Here is a 19,181-nt window from a genome sequence, read left to right on the forward strand (position 1 = left end):
TCTAGGGTTCTATAGCCCCATAGAGTGAATATAGTTAACAACAATTTATTGGATATTTTAAAATAGCTGGAAGAAAGAATTTTGACTGTTCCCGACAGAAAGAAATTATAAATGTTTGAGATGAGGGATATGGTAATTAATCTGATTTGATCATTATGCATTGTGTACATGTATGAAAATAGCACACTGTACCTCATGAATATGTGCAGTTATTATGTCAATTCATAATTTTAAAAAGTCAAGGTCCTAGACAACTTCTTACATTTTAACATTAAAATTCATTTCTAATAAAAATATAATTATGCTGACAAAATGAAATTTTCTAGACCACAATTTGAGAACCACTGCCTGCAACTTCTCTTTCCCATTTGATTGTAAATCCTTTCAGCAAATGCCAAAAATAGCTAGTCATATTTACCAAATTAGGGACTGCCTCTGTCTCTGAACCAGACCATAGATTAACATATTTTTTCATTGAAGGGTGAAAAACTAAAGGCAGATTTTATCCTGCCTTTCTTTTTTTAATTCAGATGATGTCAAACACAGCCCAAATAGTTACTGCAGTGCTTCTAGCCAGCTATATGTAAATGTGATCATTTAATTTTCCAAAAGTTTTTGAGCCGTACAGCTGTCACTACTAATGAAAGGAGTAGGAATCCTAGTGTTACCCACTCCCTGCCACTCTACCTCTGAAGGCCGAAGTGGGACACCATTTCAAGGGGCACTGAACACTGAACACTTGTAGAATTTTTTTTTTTTTTTTTTTTTTTTTTTAGTAGATGCTGCAACAATGGTGAGATTCAGCAAAACTTTCAAGACTTTGAGGAGCAATAGTTTCCTATTCTGTTATAGGAGAACAAATAGCAAGGAAGCATGCTTTCAAAACCAAAAGAGAAACATTTTCAGGTAAAACATCTGCAGATACACTGTGTTTTTCTTTCTTCTCTGAGATGCTTAGCCTTTCTTATGGAAAGAGCACAGACATCTTCAAATTTGCTTAAAAACTATAACCACAATATATTATTATCATTTAACTTTATGAGAAGAAATAATCATTACAGAGCAGCATCCCAAGTGTTTCTCATAATCTTTAGGCAACTAATTTCAATTTTAATTTTTGACAGTTTTGACTCATGTTTTAACTTTCTTCCAGTGGAGCTCTTTTGTTTCGAACAAATAGTCTATAAATATGTTTAAAGAAAAAATAGAGCGTATAGTAGAACCTCCTAGAATCTAGGAACCTGCTATTCCTTTTCTGTCTCACAGGCCACATGAAATCTCCCTTATGGCATCTCGGCTTCCCTCTACGCTGCCCCCTATGACATTGATTTGCCATGATCTCTTTTTGTCTCATGACTCTTCCTATAGGTATATACATCCATGTACAACTTTAACATATTAAAGAGTTTCCAATGTATTTTAATACTTTAAGGATATGATTTCTGTATATTATGATTTTTAATTTTTGTTGTTGACAAAACCGAACTCAAGCTTATTTTTGCTCTTTTTAAAGTAATATATTTTTTGTCAGTAAATGGTTTTAAAATGTTCCCTCTATAATTGCTTTTTTGCAATTTTGATCTTATTTCCTTTGTATTTATTTTGCATGGGATCCACAGTGATTCTTAAATCTGAAGCTTGATGTATTTCATCAGTGTCAGAAAATTCTCAACAGCATTATCTTTTCAAACATTGATCCTGCCTATTTGCTTTACTCTTTCCTTCTGAAACTCCTGTTACATCTGTGCATGGTCTTCTCAACATACTATTTATATCTTTCCAGCTCTTTTTGAAAGCATTTTTCATCCTTTTCTTTTTCCATGCTTCTTCCAGATACTTTTTTCTGCTCTATACATTATGTGATTCTGTCTGCATCTGTGTCTAATGTAATGTTAAACACATTCATAATTGTAAATTTGTTTACTGAATATTTTAATTCCTGAATTTTCGTCTCTCTTATTTCGTACATTTTAGTTGTCAGTCAAAATTCTCAATCTTGTCTTGAAATCCTTAATTATATCAAGCTCAGCCATTTCAAATTCTGTGTCTCATTATTTCATTTACTGCAATAGCTTAGATTGTATTTCTATTTCTATTGTTTTTCTTGGTTCTAAATCATGTAGTCTTATTACATACCTTGTTACTTTGACAGAGTGCCAAGGTTTATAATATCGTAGAAATAATTTGAGGCCTGGAATGATTATACTTTCCTTCAGAGAGAATATACTTTTGTACTTGCGGATGGCTACAGGCACTTGGAATTTCATATCACATAATCCAATTCCAAGGAGATGAGCAGAAACTGTGCTTTAGTCCCTGAAATGACTAAACTATTTCTGATTAACCCTTACTCCTATCTTGTAGACCTTTATGACCTAACATAAAGCCTGAGGGCCTTGGATTCCAGTTTCTGTCCTCAGGCTCCATAAGGCTGTCAAAGCTTTGTTCAGATTCTCAACCGGTCAGCCACCTCTGCAGTAATCAGAAAAATCCCCTAAGTAAAAAATCTCCTAAGTAAGAGCCTTCTAAAATGATGGGATCACTTCTCTAGGTTTCTTTCCTCTCCAACTCTTTTATATCTTGACCCCATATTTCCTTATTAGCTTCTTAACTTTCCAGTGTCTTCAGAAGCTTTATTTTTCTAGCTGTTCTAGGTGTTTTCAATGTCAGTATTGTTCTGAATTTCCTACTGCACTATTACTAGAAGTGGTCCCTCCCAAAGGACATTTTTAACTAGGCTAATTAACAAATAAATAAAATGATAAATAACAGGTCAGGTGCAATAAAAATGAAAGCTAAAAATAGAAGTAAAAATCATTGCAAATCTACTGCTCATTAAAGTGCATAATATTTTTTAGCTATTCAATAAATCATTGTTGCTACTTAATAAGGATTTTTTTAGAAGGGATGTTAACACTGATAATAAATGATTTTTAGAATATAATTAAAGCCAGGATCTGTCAATAATTATGTTTTTAAAAAATACTACTACAAGAAAGAAATTTTAATTTCCATTATTCCACAAAGATTTTATGAAGTGAGTCAAGCTCAAATTTTCTTTTGAGATAAGCAACCAATATAATTAAATTAACTGATGGTAAACATATACTTGACCCTTAAACAATATGAATTTGAACTATGTTGGTCCATTTACATGTAGATTTTCCTCTGCTTCTGCCACCTCAATAAAACAAGACTAACCCTTCCTCTTCCTCCTTTTTCTCAGCCTACTCAACATTAAGACGGCAAAGATGAAGACCTTTATGATGATCTGTTTCCATTTAATGTACAGTAAATATATTTTATCTTCCTTCTGATTTTATTAATAACATTTTCTTTTCTCTAGCTTCCTTTATTATAAGAATACACTATAAAATACATATAACATACAAAATTTGTTTACTGTTTCAGTTGCAAGTAAGGCTTCTGATCAACATTAAACTGTTAATAATTAAGTTTTTGAAGAGTTGAAAATTTTTGGAGAGTCAAAGTTATACATGGATTTTTGACAGCATGGGGTGTTGGCATTCCTAACCCCCACATTGTTCAAGGCTCATGTATATAAACATTGTAAGTCAAATGGGAAAAATGATCAATAAGTAATTGAAATTGGACTGATCCTTGAAAGAACTTAAAGACGAAATAATGGAAATGACTAAAGTATATTATATGTTATTATAAGTGGTCTTTCTTTTGAAATATTGGCTGATTGACTAACTCCCTGTAGAGACTTTGAAAGATGACCTGTAAGCCAAATCATCTCTATTTCATAGTTGGCAAATTTCCTAGGATTATATTCAACAGTAGGGTTCTTCAGTGCATAAACAACTCAACCTATTGGTATGTTATGAAGTTTATGTCAAAGGAAGTCAATATTTTCTGGAACTATTTTAAGGAAGAAAGTATGTACATAAAAAGAGGCTAATTTATCTTGGCATTCTAAAAATTAAAAATAGAATACTTGTAACAAATTTCTGTGATGGCTATCTTTGGAAACAACACTGAAGATTGGAGTTTAATAAAAAGTGTGTTTGACTATTTTCCTAAAAGTTTTACATCAAAGAAACATCTTAAAGCTTCTTGATGTCATAAAGACCCTATTAAAATCCAAAGCTATATTTAATAGTTCAGGCATATTTTTAGACTCAAAGTAGGATAGGATAGTTTCAAATCTAAAGTAAATTCAATAGAACTTTCCATTTTGAATTTTTTTTTTTTTTTTTTTTTTTTTTGAGATGAAGTCTCACTCTTGTCCCCCAGGCTGGAGTGTAATGGCACGATGTCAGCTCACTGCAACCTCCACCTCCCAGGTTCAAGCGATTCTCCTGCCTCAGTCTCCCGAGTAGCTGGGATTACAGGTACCTGCCACCACACCCGGCTAATTGTTGCATTTTTAGTAGAGTCGGGGTTTCACCATGTTGGCCAGGCTGGTCTCGAACTCTTGTCCTTACGTGATCCGCCCACCTTGACCTCCTAAAGTGCTGGAATTACAGGCGTGAGCTACTGCGCCTGGCCTATTTTGAATTTTTAAGAGTAGATCTTGAGATGTTTGGCATCTGCTTAAGATGAAAACTGGAAAGATTATCACTCCCTTCCATACAACAAAACTAATGGCAAAGAATGTAAGTTCAGAGCTTTTCTTAAGCTCCTCAGAGAGCTGAGGTTAAAAGTTAACTAACTAACCCCAAACCTAAAGAAATACAGATGTATCAAAGGAGAGACATAATGTGACCACTTGTTCACCAGTGACAGATGATGCTGGACACCATAAAATTGGGTAACATTTTACCTAATTTTTTTAACACATTGCTAAAGTGGCTAGCATAAAAATATAGAAGCCCTAGTAGCTGCAGACACAGGAAATATTCACACTCACTCACAGCTCTTCTCTACATACATCACTAGATACTCACAAGAAAGAACAAGGACAGGACAAGAGTTCTGAGAAAATGTTCCTTGTAATACAGGATTGGGGAAGGGAGCATCAATCACTACAACAAAAGCAAAAAGCTCTGCCCAAATCCATCTTCTCTATCTCTCTAAAAAAGCAAAAGCCTTCAACCACCTGGAAAGAGCAGAAAACTTTGTTGCCCTTTGGACACTATGAAGACTAACTGAAGCTAAGGGAAGGAAAAAGGAAAGGAAATATATATTTATATATATATATATTTTTTTTTACCCTTGCAGTAGAGCATACATTTACCCTGAAACCAGACCATTAGAAGTCTACTACTATAGTGAGCAGGATAGCACAAATGAGAATACCCTATACCCGACACCCAGGGAAACAATGGATGCCTCAGACTGCCACAAACTGAAAATAGAAGAGCAGAGAACATTCTCTTCCCACTCTCACCACCAGGCAAGCAAGCACTGAATGGCATGTAACAGCAGGCTATCTGAGAGCAGGGAGAGACAGTCTCTGAGGCATGTCCACAAAAGGAAGACCTAGAGCTGAAAGTGGAGTAGTTATTACAAATAATCCTCTGGCAAACTAGCCCCCATTCTAAACATAAAATAAGACAGAGAAATTGAACACTTGTGATGCACTGAATGTAACCATGGCAACAACAACAGCAAAAAAAAAATACCCAACAGGAATAGCTATATCAATATTAGAGACTTTAAAATAAGGGATATCATCAGGGATAAAGGAAAACATTATGTAATAGCAAAAGGTTAACTTTCCAAGAAGATATAACAATCCAAAATGTATATGCACCTATCAAGAGAGCTTCTAAATACAAGATGCAAAATCTGATAGAACTGTAAAAAGAAATAGACAACTCTACAATTATAGTCAGACACTTTTATACTTTTCACTCAGTAAATGATAGTACAAGTCGTCAGAAAATCACCAAGACTATAGAAAAGCTGAATACCACTATCAACCAAATTGACCTAATTAACATTTGGCCAGTGCAGTGCTCATGCCTGTAATCCCAGCACTTCGGGATGCCAAGGTAGGCAGATCATCTGAAGTCAGGAATTTGAGACCAGTCTGGCCAACACGGTGAAACCCCGTCTCTGCTAAAAATTCAAAAATTAGCTGGGCGTGGTGGTGCGCACCTGTAATCCCAGCTACTCAGGTGGCTGAGGCAGGAGAATCACTTGAACCCAGGAGGCGGAGGTTGCAGTGAGCCAAGATTATGCCACTGCATTCCAGCTTGGGCAACAGAGCAAGACTTTAAAAAAAAAAAAAAAGAGAGAGAAAAAAAATTATAGAGCACTCCACCTAACAATAAAGGATAGACATTTATTTATTTCAAGTGCACATGGAACATTCACTAAGAAAGAAGATATTCTAGGGATAAAGTAAACTTTAACAAAACTAAAATAATTAAAATCATACAAACATACAAATCACACTGCAGAATTTATATAAAAAATCAATAACAGAAATAGGTATATATTTAAAATCAGCAAATATTTACATTATAAATTGAATTGTGTCTTCTAAAAATTCATGTGTTGAAGTCTCAACCACCAATACTTCAAAATGTGACTATATTTGGAGATAGAGTCTTTATGGAGGGAATGAAGTTAAAATGAGGTCATTAGGGTGGGTCCTAATTCAATCTGATTGATGTCATTATGAGAAGAGAAGATTAAGACAGACAGAGACACCAGGCATGCGTATGCAGAAAAGATCATGCAAGAACACAGAAAGAAACCAGTCATCTGCAAACAAAGGGGAGAAGCCACAGAAGAAACTAAACCTGCTGACACCTTTATCTTGACTTGTAACCTCCAGAACTATAAGAAATAAACTTCGGTTTTTTAAGTCACCCAATCTGTTATGAAAGCCCTAGCAAACTAATAATATTTGTAAATTAGGCAACAAATTTCTAAATAGCACATCGGTCTAAAAGAATATATTAAGGGAAATTAGAAAATATTTATATTAAATAAAAGTGAAAGCACATTATAAAAAATTAGTAGGATGTAGCTAAGGGAAATATACAGTTTATACAGAAAAGATGAAATATGTCACATGAATAACAGAAACTCCAATATTAAGAAGCCAGGGGGAAAAAAAAAAAGGAGCAAGTTAAACCCAAAGCAAGGAGAAGGAAGGAAATAAAGACAAAAGTAGAAATTGGTATAATTAACAACAGAAAAACAATTTAAAAATTAGTGAAACCAAAACCTGGTTCATTGTAAAGATCAGAAAACATGATACATTCTTAACCAGCCTGACAAAGGCAAAAGTGAATGAAAATATATTGCAGATATAAGAAATAAAGGAGCAGGCATCACTATAGATCCTATGGGCATTTAATAGGTAATCAAGGAATAGTATGAACAGTGCTAGGCCCATAAATCCAACATCTTAGATAAAATGCGTAAACTTCTTGAAAGATGGAAACTGCATTGTAACTATTTTTTTCATTATAACTATTTTAAAAATTGAATTGAATTAAAAACATTTTAACATAAAAAATTCCAGGTAACAGGGCTTTACCTAGAGAAGAGCTTCAAGTGGCTGATTACAGGCACCTGGTACTTGCTTTCTCCACAGAGAAGAGCCAAAATAGCAAGTAAATAATCACATTTCAAATAGATCATCTAAGAGAGAAAATTGGAATCCAACAGCGAAGTGACAGGGAACACCTAAGGCAGGGAAGGAGAGGTAAGTGAGGCATCCTGCTCTGCCAGGATCAGCTGGGAGTTTGGAGACTCAATGAAGGAAAATGGTAAGTAACAGTATCCCAGAAGCCTACATGACTACTGCAGATTTCTTCAACCCTAGCCACAGGAGAGCCCCTAGACCATCACAGCCCAAGACTAACAAAGGAAGCTGCCTGGAGACTAAAAGACAGCATTGTTCCAGACAGGCCCCACACACCCCTAATCCTAAGCAGCCACAGCAGGTGTCATATTGAGATCCCAGCCCCCACCATACTGTATCCTGCTTAGTGGCCCAGCAGCTCCTGCATCTTCATATCCATGCAGTCCCACTGACACTCCCCATGTCCAGTCACCACCAAAGGTAGCCGTTGCTGCCAGGGCCAAAGTACAAATCACTGGCAATTACTCCACTGCCTACAGTGAAGCAGTCATGCATTTTCACATGCCCCAAGGACAAACTCCCCTGCCTACAGACACAACTGCCGTGGGCTGCCACCACCGAGCCAAAATGTGAGTGAACTGCATGCTACCCAGCCACTTACGTATGACTGTTGCTGCTAAAAGCAGCCCGACCCTCCTCAATATCAGGGCTGCAATACAGCTGTTGCTGCCTCTACCAGAACATTCCACTGGAGGCCTGGGAGATCATCCTCTCCCTGCCCACCACAGTCAGCACTTGTATCTACCATCAGGAGGCCAGAGGAAAGGTCTACCCAGCCCAGCATTGCCCCCAGTCAGGGCCCAAGCACGGCATCTGGGGGCTTGGGAACTGCCCAGTTGAGTCCGCCCGAAATTTACCTTGGCACTGCTCCTGGAGGACTGAATTTGGGCCTTCCCAACTTGCCACTACCACCACATCTGGTACACACCCTCATGTGTCACTGGTGGGCCTGGATACTGGCCTACTCAACCTATTACAGCTACCGCAAACAACAGCATGGACCACTTAAGAGCCAGAGGCTTTTCCTGCCATTGCTGCTGCCATCGCTTATGCTATGCTTGCTTCCCATTGGCCTGAAAATGTGCCCACCCAGCAGGTACACCACTGCTAGTACTGGCACCTGAGCAAGCTGCCTGGAAGACCAAGAATCAGCCCACCTAGAACCAATAACACTGGTGCCAGCACACGCCACCCTGGGGACAGGCATGCTTAGCCTACCACTGCCACCACTGGGACCCAAAGATACAGTCTATGTAGATCTAGTTCCTGTCTCCATCAAAACTTTACCACAGCCTTCACTACAACAACACCCTACACCACCAAGAAAACCAAAGACAACACTGACACAGTTTAGGGCTGAAGAAATAATGCCGAGATTAAATTACTTCATGTACCCTGAATCAAAGCCAAAGCACTCTTTCATATCTGTAGCATAGATATATCTTCAGGAAAAAAGTTCTCCTCCACTATAACAAATTAAAAAAAAAAAAAAAATAGAAGAAGCAACTGTTACACCAGATGCACACATATCGACATGACATAAGAAATGTAAAAAAACAAGACAATATGACACCTCTAAAGGAACACAATAATTCTCCAGCAACAGATTCTAATGAAAAAGAGATTTATAAGGTTCCAGGAGAACTTAAAATAATGATATTAAAGAAGTTTGATGAGATACAAGAGAATACAGAAAAAAGAATATAAATAAATCAGAACAATTTGGGATATAAATGAGACATTTACCAAAGAGATAGAAACCTCCCCCCAAAATTTTGTAACTAAAGAATTTATTAAATGAAATACAAAATACATTTAAAAGTTCCAACAATAGACTAGATCAAGCAGGAAAAATAAATTCAGGAATTGAAGACAGGTTTTTGAAATAATCCAGCCAAACAAACATAAAGAAAAAAGAATTTAAAAAAATAAACAAAGTCTACACAACATATGGAACATCATAAAATTACCAAATTTTCAAATTTTTTGGTGTCCCAGAGTGTGAAGACAAAAAAAAAAAAAAAAAAAAAAAAAAGATTTAAAAGCTCCTACTTAATAAAATAATAGCTAGAAACTTCCAAAGTCTAACAAAAGATTTAGGCATCCACATACAGGAAACTTAGAGATTTCTAAGCAGATAAATTCAGAAAGGTCTTCTACACGGCACATTATAGTCAAATGATCAAAAGTTAAAGACAAATACAGCATTCTATAAATAGCAAAATAAAAGTAACTAGTCACTTATGAGAGAACCCTTGTGATGCCGAGTGGACTTCTCAGCAAAAGCCTTATAGTCTAGTAGAAAAATAGGATCATATATTCAAAGTGCTGAAAGAAACAAACTGCCATAAAGAATAATATACCAAATAATGTAATCTTTTATAAATGAACAAGAAATGAAATTTTTACCAGACAAGCAAAAGTGGGAAAAAATTATCACCAGTAGGCCAGCCCTACTAAAAGTCCTTAAGGGAGTCCTACACCTGGAAGCAAAAGGAAGATAGCTACAATTATGAAATACATCAATGTATAAAGTCCACTAGTAAAGCAAACACATAAATAAGGGAGGGAAAGGAATCAAATGTTACCAGTACTGGAAACCACTGAACCACAATGATAAATAATAAGGGAGAGAAAAAGGAACAGAAAATATACAAAACAACGAGAAGTCAATTAAAATAATGATATTAATTATTTTAATATCAGAAATCAATTCCTATTAAAATAATAGGAATAAGCTCTCACATATCAATGATAATCTTAAAAGTAACAGATTAATCTTTCTACTTGAAAGATACAGAGCTGCTGAATGGATAAGAAAACTTGACCTAATTATATGATGCCTACAAGAAGCTCACCTCACCTGTAAAGACACATACAGACTGAAAGTAAAGGGACGTAAAAAGATATTCCATACAAACAAAAACCAAAAGCGAGTCAAAGTAGCTACACTTTTCTTAGATAAAACAAACTGTAAGTCAAAAACTACAAAAAGAGGCAAAGAAGGCCTTCATTTGATAATAAATAGATCAATTCAGCAAGAGGATGTAACCATTCTAAACATATGTGCTCCCAACACTGGAGCACACCCAAATATATAAAGCTAACAATATTAAATGTTAAAGGAGAGATAGACTTCAATATGATGATAGTTGCAGATGTCAACACTTCAGTCTCAGCATTAGACAGATCATCTAAAATTAACAAAGAAATATTGGATTTAAGTTGGACATTGGACCAAATAGACCTAAGAGATACTTACAGAATATTTCATTTAACAGCTACAGAATACACATTTTTCTAATTAGTACCTAAGAATTCTCCAGGATAGACCATAGGTTAGGACACAAAACAATTATCAACAAATTGAAAAGAAACCAAAATCATATCAAGTATTTTCTCAGACCACAATAGAATAAAACTAAAAACCAATAACAAGAGGAACTTGGGAAACTGTACACAATCATGGATATTAAATAGCATAGTCCCAAATGACCACTGGGTCAAGACAGAAATTAAGCTGGAAATCAAAAAATTTCTGGAAAAAACTGAAATTAAGCTGGAAATCAAAAAAATTCTGGAAAAAAATTTCTAAACAAAACACAAAACCGATGGGATACAGCAAAGTCATTGCTAAAAGAAAAGCAACAAACCCTTACATCAAAAAAGTAGAAATATTTCAAATAGCAATATAACAATGCACCTCAAGAAACCAGAGAAGCAAGAACAGATCAATCCAAAAATTAGTAGAAAGTAAGAAATAACAAATATCAGAGAACTAAATGAAATAGAAAATATATATATATCAACAAAATTAAAAGTAGCTTTTTTTGGAATATAAATTCAATAAACTTCTAGCTAGAATAACAAAGAAAAAAAGAGAGTAAACACAAATAAACATAATCAGAAATGAAAAAGGAAACATTTCAAAGGTAGCAGAGAAACACAAAAGGCCGGCAAGGCGCGGTGTCTCACGCCTGTAATCCCAGGACTTTGTGAGGCTGAAGCGAGCGGATCACGAGGTGAGGAAATAGAGACCATCCTGGCTAACATGGTGAAAACCCATCTCTACTAAAAATACAACAAAATTAGCCAGACGTGGTGGCACACTCCTGTAGTCGCAGCTACTCAGGAGGCTGAGGCAGGAGAATCACTTGAACCCGTGAGGCAGAGGTTGCAGTGAGCCAAGATCTTGCCACTGTACTCACCCTGGGTGACAGAACAAGACTCTGTCTCAAAAAAAAAAAAAAAAAAAAAAAAAAAAGAAAAGAAAAGGCCATCAGAGCATCAGAGATTACTCTAAACAACTATACAGTAACAAACTGAAAAACCTACTGGAAATAAATTCCTAGACAAATACCACCTACCAAGATTGAATCAGGAAGAAATAGAAAACCTAAACAGACCAATAACAAGTAATTATATTGACCAATAACAAGTAATAAAACATTATCCACAAAGAAAAGTTCAGGACTGGATGGATTTCAAATAACTAAGAACAAATTCTCCTCAAAATAGTCTTAAAAACTAAATAGGACACCATTCTCACTAGCTCATTCTATGAGACCAACATACTTTGACAGCAATACTAGCTAAAAACACAAGAAAGAAAGAAAACAGGCCAAAACACCTGATGAACACAGATGCAATAATTCTCAACAATATACTAACAAACTTTAACACAACAGCATATAAAAAAGTTGATACATCATGATCAGGTTGGATTCCTCCTAGGAATGCAAGGGTGGTTCAACATATACAAATCAATAAATGTGACACATCATATCAATGGTATGAAAGACAAAAATAATATGATCATTTCAATAAATGTAGAAAAAGCATTTTATAAAATTTAAAATTTCTTTAAGATTAAAAACTCTCAACAAACTAGGCATTGAAGGAACATATCTCAGTGTAATAAAGGCCATATATGACAAACCTACAGTTAACATAATACTGAATGGGGAAAAGCTGAAATCCTTCCCTCTAATAACTGAAATAGGACAAGGATTTCTACTTTCATCAATCCTATTCAACATAGGAATCCTCTGGAGGTCCTACCTAGAGCAATCAGCCAAGAGAAGGAAATAAAAGGCATCCAAATTCAAAAAGAGGAAGTAAAGTTATCTCTCTTTGCAGATGATATGATCTTATACCTAGGAGAACATAAAAACTCCACCAAAATGCTCTTAGATCTGATAAATAAATTCAGTAAAGTTGCAGGATAAAAGTAAACATGAAAATTAGTAGTGTTTATTTATGCACACCCACAATGAACTAGCTGAGAAAGAAATAAGAAAGCTAACTCATTTATAATAGATTAAAAAGTATTTATTGCTAGGAATAAATTTAGTCAGCCAGGTGAAGGAACTCTACAAAACAACTATAAAACATTGATTAAAAAAAATTAAAGAGGAAACGAACAAATAAAAAGACATCCCATAATCACAGACTGAAAGAATTAATATTAAATTGACTATACTGCTCAAAGTGATCTACAGAGTCAATGCAAATATTATCAAAATGCCAACACTTCTTTTCACAGAAATAGAATAAACAATCCTAAAATTTGTATGGAATCAAAAAAGAGTCCAGACAGCCCAAGCAATCCTGAGCAAAAAGAACAAAGTTGGAGGCATCAGACTGCCTGTCTTCAAAATATAGTACAAGACTATAGTAAACAAAACATCATGGTATTGTTATGAAAGCAATCACATAGACCAATGGAACAGAAAAGAGAACCCAGAAATAAATCCACATATTTACTGCCAACTTATTTTTGACAAAGGTGTCAAGAACATACTTTGGGGAAATAATACCTTCTTCAATAATTAATGCTGGGAAAACTAGATATCCATATGCAGAAGAATGAAACCAGACCCCTGTATCTTACCATGTACAACAATCACCTGAAGATGGATCAAAGACTTAAATGTAAGACCTGAAACTATAAAAGAAGAAAACGGTATAAACACTCCAAGACATTGGTCTAGGCAAATATTTTATGGTTAAGGCACCTCAAAAGTACAGGGAGCAAAAACAAAAATAGACAAATGGGATTGTATTAAGCTAGAAAATTGAACAGCAAAAATGACAATCAACAAGGTGAAGAGACAACCTCTTTAATGCAAGGAAATAATTGCAAACTATTCATCTGACAAGGAACTAATATCCAGAATATACAAGTAACTCAGACATCTCAATAGTAATAATAATAATAATCCCCTTAAAAAGTGGTGAAAAAACATAAATATACATTCCTCAAAAGAAGACATATAAGAGGCCAACAGGTATATAAAAAATGTCGGTATAACTAATCAACAGAGAAATCCAAATCAAAACCATAATGAAATATCATCTGACTCCAATTACTACAGCTATTATTAAAAGGCAAAATATCAGATGGCTGGTGAGGATACAGAAAAAAGAGTCTCTCATACACTATTGGTGGGCGTGTAAATTAGTTCTGCCACTATGGAAAACAGTATGGATAATTCTCAAAACATAAAAATAGAATTACTATATGGTCTAGCAATCCTACTACTTGGTATTTATTTAAAGGAAAAGGAATTAATATATCAAAAAATGCCTACATACCTCTCTTTATTGCAGGACTATTCACAATAGAGAAGAGATGGAATCAACCCAAGTTCATCAATAGACAAATGGATAAAGAAAATGTGGTATGTATACACATAGTGGAATACTATTCAGCCATAAAAGGAATGACATTATGTCATTTGCAGCAACAAGGATGGAGCTGATGGTCATTGTGTTAAGTGAAATAAGCCAGGCACAGAAAGACTAATACTATATGGTCTCACTCATGTGTGGAAGCTTAAATAGTTGTTTTCATGGAGGTAGAAAGTAGACTGATACATACCAGAAGCTAGGAAAGGTATGTGGATTAGTGAGGAGAGTGTCTATGAGGAGTGGGTGGTAAAGGGTTAATGAGTACAAACATACATTACATAGAAAATAAATTCAAATATTTGATAGCAGAGTGAGTATAGTCAACAACAATAAATTGTGTATTTCAAAATAGCTATGAGAGAGGACTTGAAATGTTCCCAAATATAGAAATAATAAATAGTCAAGGTGATGGACAACCCAAATACCGTGACTTCATTGTTACACAGTCTATAAATAAACAATGTCACATGTACCCCATAAGTATGTACAAATATTATGCATCAGTAAAAAAGCAAAAAATACAGAGAGATGACTTCCCCTTGCAAATGTGATGAGGCGAGAAGTAAAAAAGATATTCATAGTAAAAAAGATGAAATATAACTGTCTGTATCTTCAAACATTATTTGGAATATAGAAATTCCTTAAAATCCATCAAAAAGCTACTAACACTAATGCAGAGTGTTTAGTAAAGTTGCAAGACAAAAGAGCGATATTTAGAAGATACCATTTTCCCCTCAACACAGTTAATTAAATATTTTTATAATTAATATATACTATTTTCCCCTCAGCACAGTTAATGAAGTATTTTTATAATCAATATTATACAAAAAAAAAACTTTTGTTGCTCTTCAAAACATTTTATTCCCCTCCTAAGCCTCTTCTATAAGTAACTGTCACCATAGCTTAATGTATCTCAGATTTTATCTATTGGCAAGTCCATGGTTCTATCTTCAAAACTTTCTGTCATTTTCCCTGCATTTCCACTGTTACCATTCTACTCAAAGTCACCATTAACTCTTTTCTTATATTATATATGATTCCTTCTAATTTATCTCTCTCCTATTTTCCTTCTTACTCCCCCCAAAAAACCTTTTCCACCTAGTAGCCAAAATTCTTATTTTTAAATCTTGAAGCAAGATCATATTACTCCTCTGCTTAAAATTTTTCAAAAGCTTCAAAATGCTCTAAAAATAAAATCTAAGCTTATCTTGGCCTGTGTCATAAAGCAACACTTATCAAAATGTGCTCTGCAGACCCATGGGGATCTTTGAGACACTTTCAGGGGATCTGCAATGTCAAAACTATTTTATTAATAATACTAAGATGTTATTGGCCTTTTTTACTTGTTCTTATTTTCACTGACAGAGCAAAAGTAATGGTGTGTAAAACTCAGTGCCTGACAGTTTCCTAATTTGTAATGACTTTTCTGATAAGACAGGAGATACCATTAATGTTATTTTTAAAATATCATATAAAGAAATGTGTCAACATTTGAGGGATCTGCAAAACTCAGTCAACCATTATTTTCCAAATAACCAGTGCATAATAGTATAGCATAATTCATGGGTAAAGACGCATTTAAAGTTTAAGATAAACCAGTGGATTTTAATGAGACAGAATAAGAAAAGTTTATTAGGATACTTTCAGATTCCACACTGCAACTAACCTTTAAGAAACTACAACTTGGTTTTGGTGTCATGCCAAAAAAAAATATCCACAATTATCTAAAAGACTATTAAAATATTACTCTCTTTTCCAACTACTTATCTGTGTGATTTATTTCACGTATGTCAACCACACAATATATGACAATAGATTGAATGTAGAAATAGATGTGCAAATTCTATTTAAAAAGATATTTAAAAGATTTGAAAATATATAAACAATGCTATTCTTCTCTGAAATGTTGTTTTGGCTTGGAAAACATAGATTTTTTTCAATAAAAATGTTATTTATGTTAATATGTTATGGGCTTATTATTGTTACTCCCCAAATAAATTAACAGAGATATTTTTAAAATTCAGAGTTTTAATATATAATATAATGAGTATTTATAGATATGATTGACACACACAAAATATTTGGAGTGTTTATTTTTTTGAAGAGTAATTTTTTTGAAGAGTAAATGAGTTCTGAAGAGTAAAAGAGTTCTGAGTTCTGAAGAGTTTGAAGAGTAAATGAGTTCTCAGAGTATTCATGTAATCTGAGGACTGCTCTCATGGGAAATTCGTCAGCTTTACTGAGCACTGTGTATCATCTTTCATGATCTTGCTTCTATAGGCAAAATATATAAGGAATATATATTTAATTCATAAAATGCTTGAGTTGTCTTAGTGTACTGTTTCTGATTTTAATCCCTATATTTAGGAAAGAAAAAATATTTAAATATAAGAAGTATGTTTTTTTAAAATAAGAACCATGACACTTGCTGCTATGTAGAGATATAACATATTTTTTCCATAAATTTTATTAAAAATTGATTAAAGTAATTTGCCTTCTCCTAGAGGGATAAGATAATAAGGATTCAAACACACACACTCACATGTTCATGCAAATCCATTCAGTTTGTCTCTTGTACTTTTTTTTTATAATCTAGTTGGATCTGATTGTAATAAAAATGAGAGAAACACCTACAATTTTACATAGTTGGAAGATAGATCATTAGATTTTTTATTCCTAGTCATAAGGGATCTGAGTCCATTCCAATACACTGATTAAAACTGAAGGGTCCATCCCAGCATGACTGTAGATTCCATTAAATTCTTCCCCTATATCCAACTACTCACAAGACTGCATGATCTGCCTCCTAAATGTCTTTCCAACCTTTTCTCTCTCTGCCCTATCCATTATTTATTAGAATAAAGCTTGCTTTCTATCTCTTTCTTATAGAACCAAACTCTTCCTGTAAATTACACTGGTTCAACTGTTTCCTACTTCAGAAATTTTGACCTTCCTATTTATTCTGCATAGAATAGCTTCATTTAGCACTAGAGATTACTTTCCCCTTCTCATTCTTTATTTCTAAATTAAAATATTATTTCTGTAAAGGCATCATCCTTGACAAGTGTATCTATAAAGATGTCAACCTTCCCACCTGAATCCATCAGTCTCTATATTGTTACTGTACTCTTTTCTTTTATACTACTTCATACCACTTTGAAAACTCCTGGTTTGTTTGTTCACTGGCTATTGTCTTGTTCCTACCCTACAATGTATATTCTCATGAAGGAGAAACTCTGTGGGTCCTTATTGCTGCACATGTCTCATTAAATAGTCATAGAATAGATTAATCAGTAAATTAATGAGTCAAGATTGAATATGTGTGTGTTTCTATTCTATTATCTGTAATTAATAATATTGTATTATCTGGAATTCATGAAATGTGAGGAATTTGTAGAAGACTAATAATAAAAATTCATCATAAATTCAGAAGTCATGACTTTTCCACAAGAGCAAAAATAATAAATTGCTATAAAAAATTCATTAATATGAAACAATTTATCTTAAAAAATAACTTTCTGGTAGCCATTGGTATGCTTTTCATTATTTTGTCTTATAAAAAGTAACCATTCTGCATTTTAATCTTCTTTTTGACACTAAAATAAACGTTTTTTTACCTACTCCAGAGCTCACAATCAATGAGACAATAATTACTGTATATTCATAGAAAAGGAGTCTTCAGCAATATTAAAATGTTCACTATCCACTATAATAGCAATAGAGAAAATGAAAATTTCTGATTAAGATATCAACTGAAAGAAAAAGACCTCAAAAAAACACTTATTGTTTACTTGGCTTTCTGTATTGCAAAAAAAAAAAAAAAAAAAAAAAAAAAAAAAAACACACAAAATAAATAATGTTGGCTTAATTTAACTATTACCAGAAGAGTCCTAGGACTGTATTTCTTTCATAGTCAGGAAAACAATGTGAAATTCTTATTTCAGTGCTCAAATGAGAAAGGAGAAAGGCTCATAGGATTTCAAAAATTCAAAAGAAGTTTCACAGTCATTATTTGTGATGGATTCCTACCTGGGATTTAATGGTCTCCAAGAGATCGCAACTCATTTTTGAAATACCTTAGTAGAACAAATGACCAAAGAAAGGAGACTTACCCACAGTAAGCCAAGTAAAATGTTGATTCTTTCCATTTAGCTAGACTGTAGTAACTAATAGTTACATTTCAGATCAAGAGGTCTCATTTAATACTATGCAGTACTTTGTTACGTTTAAAAGAAAAGTAAGTAAATAATGTATTTTTTAAAATTCCTCTGGGAGATACCATTTCTGAGACTAATGATAGGCCAGGTCAATATGTGAAGTGGATTGAACAAGCTCCTATTCCATCTCTGAGTTCCAAAACTTCATTTAATATTGCATCCTCAAATAGAGGACATATCAAGTATTAAACTGGAAAGAATAGATACTACACTTGATCTTAGCCAAAAGGCTGAGAAACAATCATAAATAATCTCCTAATAAATGTATAACCTCTTCATAGATAGTAAATAAAGAATGTTTCAAAATACTGAGTTAATACATTAGGCATCATAATGAATACTTCTAAGAAATCAATTGAAAACAAATGATCTAATCCAATTCTCTCTTTCTGCAAATAAAGTATGAAAAGCTTAGTGTGCAAATAACTAGTCCAAATGTGTAACTACAAATGGTGTAATGCTAATCTGGTGCATACTTATGTTCATTAAAGAGAAGCATTTCCCATATTGCTATCCTTGACTTGAGAAAGATATGGTTCAAATCCTGCTTCTTCCTAACCACAAGTAGTCATCCACCTTTAAATGGATGACTTTTTCATTTTATGGAAGAAGACCATATTTTTCAGAATAAAAACAAAGTATGTAAGTTGACAAAAATAAGGGCAAATCAATGATATTCATGGGGTTAATATGTGAAA

The 19,181-nt window shown here is 33.9% G+C and overlaps 1 non-coding gene across 1 annotated transcript; it reads right to left on the reverse strand.

The window, feature by feature from the left end:
• Nucleotides 1-18,534: 18,534 nt before the first annotated feature.
• LOC119624990 (U2 spliceosomal RNA) lies at nucleotides 18,535-18,725 on the reverse strand. Its single transcript, XR_005241146.1, has one exon. It is a non-coding gene; the product is annotated as a U2 spliceosomal RNA (small nuclear RNA).
• Nucleotides 18,726-19,181: the final 456 nt, after the last annotated feature.

The sequence above is a fragment of the Chlorocebus sabaeus genome, chromosome 8, assembly GCF_047675955.1.
Source record: "Chlorocebus sabaeus isolate Y175 chromosome 8, mChlSab1.0.hap1, whole genome shotgun sequence".
Classification (NCBI taxonomy): domain Eukaryota; kingdom Metazoa; phylum Chordata; class Mammalia; order Primates; family Cercopithecidae; genus Chlorocebus; species Chlorocebus sabaeus.